Source organism: Primulina tabacum, chromosome 13 (assembly GCF_025594145.1).
Source record: "Primulina tabacum isolate GXHZ01 chromosome 13, ASM2559414v2, whole genome shotgun sequence".
Taxonomy (NCBI): domain Eukaryota; kingdom Viridiplantae; phylum Streptophyta; class Magnoliopsida; order Lamiales; family Gesneriaceae; genus Primulina; species Primulina tabacum.
The window spans coordinates 22,120,672-22,126,331 of record NC_134562.1 but is presented as its reverse complement, the minus strand read 5'-3'; the positions used below and the strand labels follow the sequence as shown (position 1 = coordinate 22,126,331).

At 33.5% G+C, this 5,660-nt stretch overlaps 2 long non-coding RNA genes across 2 annotated transcripts; both read right to left on the bottom strand.

Annotated features, from left to right (window-relative positions):
* Window positions 1–928: 928 nt before the first annotated feature.
* On the bottom strand, window positions 929–3,613 carry LOC142522970 (uncharacterized). The gene is made up of 4 exons (XR_012814555.1): window positions 3,249–3,613; window positions 3,019–3,139; window positions 2,567–2,939; window positions 929–945 (listed from the first exon to the last, which is right to left on the bottom strand). It is a non-coding gene; the product is annotated as an uncharacterized LOC142522970 (long non-coding RNA).
* A 1,006-nt stretch (window positions 3,614–4,619) lies between these two features.
* LOC142521638 (uncharacterized) lies at window positions 4,620–5,247 on the bottom strand. Its single transcript, XR_012814323.1, has 3 exons — window positions 5,076–5,247; window positions 4,731–5,007; window positions 4,620–4,654 (listed from the first exon to the last, which is right to left on the bottom strand). It is a non-coding gene; the product is annotated as an uncharacterized LOC142521638 (long non-coding RNA).
* Window positions 5,248–5,660: the final 413 nt, after the last annotated feature.

Sequence of the window (5,660 nt, the reverse complement as noted above, 5' to 3'; positions counted from 1 at the left end):
GCTGAGGGTTTTAGCTTGTGAGCCAAGATTTTCCTTCTACATTGCATCGATTCTCTATTAGCTACCTTTCGAGCTCTTTGAGTTGAAAATTTTCTTATATTGTTGAGTTTTCTTTAATTAAAAACTTTGAGTTTAAATATTGAGTTTTATCGCTTACATGATTTGTTTGATAATCCGGATCCTCACACCATTGGTATATCGAGATTTCAAAATGAATTCGATAATGATGTAATATATCTTTGATTAAGAATAGTTACACTTTATGTGCACCTAGGAATTCTCATTTTCTAAAAGCGCATGTAAAGTTCTGGCCAGAGACTTTTTGTACTACTAACTAATCAGATCACATAAGATAACTTCACCTGTAGGCGAGCGGTGAATCCCCGACTACAATGTATTGGCTCCTACGTATTTCGAAACTACACACAAGCTCGCCACCTCATCTGTGTGAATAGACATCTTCATGTCCTTACTAATGAAACACGATATTTATATCACAAATGCTAATCTCAAACTCGAGAGATCTGTGTAATTTATGATGGTGAAAATCTTAAAATTACAGTCCCATAATTGACTTTCATTAATTCGAGCAAACTGAACACCTATTGGAAAAGGATTATTATCACAACAAATTAATTTTCCTCATTTTGTTAATTGTTTATAGGATTATAACTAGGTAAGGGCACCTCAATTCTTGAGGTGTCCTACCCAGGTTAAAAGTATAAAATACGAGCAAACAATTTTTTCCCAGAGTAATTAATTATGTTTTTATATTTCTGTAGATCTTACCAAATAATGTAGGTAATACAACATATTTTTTAAAGTAACACAATAACATTATAATTCACATAAAATTTACATTATGTTTTCCAAAATTAGAAATACAAAAAGTACAAAATGTGTTGTTATGCACGCATCATTATAAGTACAACTCCTGTTTGGGACCTGGAGAAGAAAGCGAAATACCATAAAAAAACAAGATGACGCGTAGTGTATGATGCGTCGCCAAATGTAGGAGGTCAAGCAAATGTAAAGAAAAACAATGAGAATGTCCAATAATATTACCTAAATTTATTGTGAGGCAAACAGCTAACGCAAATAAAACAAATCAAAACATTTACGTCTTTTTCCTAATAAGTAAGCAGAAATAACTGCATATAGATGAGAAGATAAATTTTAATATTTTGGAGCCAGTACACAGTCTACTAAATATTGTTGAACAAATTTGGGAAAACAAGTAGTCTGTTTTGGCAGCCTAGTAATGCTGCGGAAAAACAGCGGAAGATATCTTCTGTCGATAAATCAATAAATGTACTCTGAAGTAGGACAAACTATAGCAACTGGTTTAATTTTTTGTGCTGACTCCTAAATATAGGTGATAGAGACATTAAAAGCGACTGAAATTTGAACAAGGGTAAATGAATGATTCGTAGCACTAAATGAATTCTATAATGAGCAGTCTTGGTTTGGTTAACTATTTTAGATGAATTATGGCTAATCTACAAGAGAAAGGATCAGACACCAAGCAAACAAATAATGTGGTTATATTCTTTTTTCCCTGAGATTAAATAGACACCGCCGTAAACATGTTATGAAGCAATATTCGTTGCTGGTTTTAAAAAGATTAAACAAAAACTAAAAAACAAAAATGTGTAGAGGATGTAGCAAGCTGCAAAATGTGAAGCATGTAGTGCAACTTATGTATAGGCTTGTAACATAGGTGACTCGATGTTGATTTTCGGAGGTAGACAATTCACGTGAGAAAGTAGGTAAGCATAATACAATGGATGACAAGAAGTTAGAAGTAAATTAAAAAAAAGGAATATTTGCCTAAATGAGAAGCCATACTTCTTATTTTAAGTTTCGAACAAATAAAAATGTCGAAAACAACTCTGAGGCAGACATTTAGAATTCACGGCCACTTCATAATTTTTCTTACCTGCCTGCTTTGTAGAGCGTGGGAACCTTGTTCGTGAAGATATGTACATAGTTTTTTTTATCCTATTGTTAGTTTTACATTGATCCCATTCCTCACATAGATGCTTCAATGCAAAATAAGACATTCCAATTTTTTTATATATCGTATTACTGTAACGCAACCAACAAAATAAAAAATCCTAGTTCATTTGATTTTCTTAAATTATACATGGACTTTTTAAGAATGTATTCAAGCTGCCAGTGGGTTATGAGCCTTTTCTAGTTTGGCAGCACCTAGTCCAGCATATCTAGTGTTAATTTGGCAAACCTAGGTTAAAAATCCATAAAATCTCCAGTTAATATAATCAGATAACAAATGAGCTTATGAGGCCTTATGTCAGTGAACATAGTAAAAAAGAAAGATAATGCAGTAAGCTACACCATGGGAAGACATAGTGCTACCACAATATTGGGTGACAATGTGTTTATACTAAGGTAAGTAGCAGATATATTTTATATAGAAACCCATTTTTTTATTCATTCCAGTGTATATGTTTCAGAAGAGCCTGGACATGTAAATCATTCGGATAATAACATATTTAAGAAATTACAATCAAAGAAATTTTAAAAGTATACACAATGTGAGTACCTAAGTCATATTTCGCATGCTTTGGGCTTTTCTGTGTTATATCTTTTTTGAGGTCGAAGCTTCTTTTGGTGCCTGCACTGATTGGGTGCTCAGCTATAGCGACTGGAATATGCGCTTTATGTGTGGTTGAAGTGCTTGCCTGAGATTTAGGCATGGGTATGCTGGTCAGCAACTCTTTTTAAACATGTGAAGGCAAGTTCTTTTCCTCTGCACTGCGTGACAGTGACGATGATTCATCTGATGGAAGACAAGCTATGACGGTATTTCACACGAATATTCTCCCTCTTGTTTCATTCCTTGATGTCCTAACTTGGAAAAGAAATTGACAATCTTTGATTTTTTCATTAACGGAGTTGGGACTAAAATCTATTCCCTGTTTTAGATGAGGAAAATAAACGTTAAAAGGTTGTATGCGTCATTTATTGAATTGAAATGTTCGCAACTGAATATACCTCTTGGGCTGCTTCAATGAGCTCTTCGCCTGTCATTCCTAATAACATTTGTGCTTCCCGATGTTCCACATATACAGTCAAGTTTCCAGTTCTATCAGATAATTCTGTTTGGAAGCGTAATCTGTACAGATATAATAAGGCACAATGTAATTAAATGATAAGTTGGAGTGAAAGTAATAGGCAGTAGCTACGTCAATGGTTTATGTTTTTAGGGTAAATGGGTAACGTACCGCGGTATTGGGCCTGGGAAAGTATTGTTTCAGTAAAAGCAAGTGAATTCGTATCCGTAAGCAGCTTCACAAGACTTGGTACAATTTGAACATGATAAAAAGTACAAACATTGCTGTGAATCAGACATTTTAAGCCCAACTTTTACCCAGAAAGACTTGAGCTGTGAATGAAATGTTATTTGTATTAGCACTAATTCTTGGAATTTAAAGGAATTAAAAAGAATATACGGATAAAAGTGCAAGTAATGTTTCGGCTAAGCTAAGGATTTGGCTGATCTTGCGAATCTGGAAATTTAACGGCCTATCAACGCTTTGGTATGTTTTCTCATACAATTTCTCCGATATAACAGCGTCTGCATATTGTCTGTTAGCTTTTACCCTAAAAAAAAAAGAGGTATGTGTGACAAGTCCACAATATTAATATTCTGTCAGACATGAAGAAAAAACATTAATAAAGAGATGGAATTTTAGTAAAAGCTAGCTACATTCATGGCGAACAACGATAACTTTTGTTGTACAAATATGAGTTTCCCTTTAGTATCCTATAAAACGCTGAATAAGTAGGAAAAAGTTTACCAAATGAAAAGGTTAGATTAAATTGCAGCTACTTTGGTTTGATGATATTCAAAGTAGAGTAAGAGTAGGTTGAGCAAATATGAGTTGTGATAATGATAAGATTGTGTGAGAAAACAAAATTAAACTCTGGAAAAGGTGATTTTAGATTTTAGTGAACTAATATCTGCAGTTCGGAAGTCGTAATAGTGTAAAATATGTTGTTCGTGAAGTTAATTAAAGATAATAATAAATCAAAAAGTTTCCTCGTTGTTAGTATTGCTAAAATGTAGTGTAAGAGTAGATAACTATAGTATATCTGTAAAAAGTAGGAGAATTTTTCATTAATGAGTGGTGAAGATGAAAGGAGAGTTGGAGTTAATAAAATGGTTGCACATCATTGAGCTAAAAAACAACTGGAATTAATAGATTGAATGTAGGAAAGAACAAAAAGTTCAGAAAGTTTAGAACGGAAGAATAAAAAGTGAGGTTATGAATTACCACAAACGCAAGTCTTCAGCCAGTGAGATTGGAAGGTCAAACAAAATAGTACTACTTGGTATCGTACCGATGGATAACCCTATAACAGAATATTTTGTTAAATAAAAAGGAGTAAATAGTGCTTCGCCTGCATACGTAATGAAAGGATCAAAGCTTTTCGCCTGCATACGTAATGAAATTGTGCTTTCACATCTAATATACGCGAAATAAACATTAAATTACAGTAATTCAAAGTACGGGATCAGAAGTAAAAATAGATTACTCTTCATTGATGATCACAAAATCTTGTAAATTTCTTTTAGTTCTTTCAATAGAACTTGGTGGGAATACATGTATAACACTGCATAGCAAATCTGGGGAAAAACCTTGTCAATAAAATGAGAAAACGTATATCATATGTTAGGAAAATAGGTTGCTAAAATACTCAACTGATTTGCTTAGTTGGTACATCTGCCAGTTCAGGAAACTCTGCAAAAGGAGTAAGCTGGTAAATGTTGTCAATTGGTATACACTTATGTTCCTCTGCACGTCTGATGTAAGTGCTTCGGCTAAGGATCATTTGATGCTTTGAAGTTCCTAGAATCGGGGTGTTTCCTGTTATTTCTGTGATCTTTGCTTTCCCCACATAATAAGTGCGGTAAAGCTCGAGTAACTTGTCTAACTGGTCAACATCTTGGTCGTAAATGATGCTTTGCATTCTTTCATTCTGTTCATACTAATGAGGTAAGTAAAACAATTGGTAAAAGTAATGCTTAAAAAAATGAATAAATTAACCTCTTTTTCAACAAAAACAAGTCTTTGTTGCCTTCCCCATTTCAAGAACCGAATTGGCGTTTTTTCTGCAACCAAGACTTTGACAAACCAGCTTTGGGTCTCCAGTTCTAGTTTTCCAAGTGTAGTACATTTTTCTTCTATAGAACTGAACAGGCCGAGAAAACAGTAGAAAAGTCTGTCAATACTGATATTTTAACAGTTAACTTTGGGGAAGAATCAAATATTTGTAAGTAGACATTTTTGCTGATCTGAGGCAAATTGTTGGGGATGCATAGCTAGTATAATGAATTTTGCGTTTGGCTGGACTGGAATAATGAAGTAAAAGCATGACTTTGTAATAGGAGTAAAAAAAAGACAAATCTGAACGCAAACTCCAAGGATACAAATAATAAGCTGGAAGACAAAAGTAAAAAAGCAAATCTGAAATGTGACAGTGGCATGGACACATTTTTCTAACATATACAAAAAAATAAACGTATATTAAATAAAAAAGATAATTTTCCTAGGGCTTACCTATATTAAATAAGCTTTGCAGCAGCTAGAACATTTTGATATACAATGTTCTTTGTATATACAGTGCTTTGG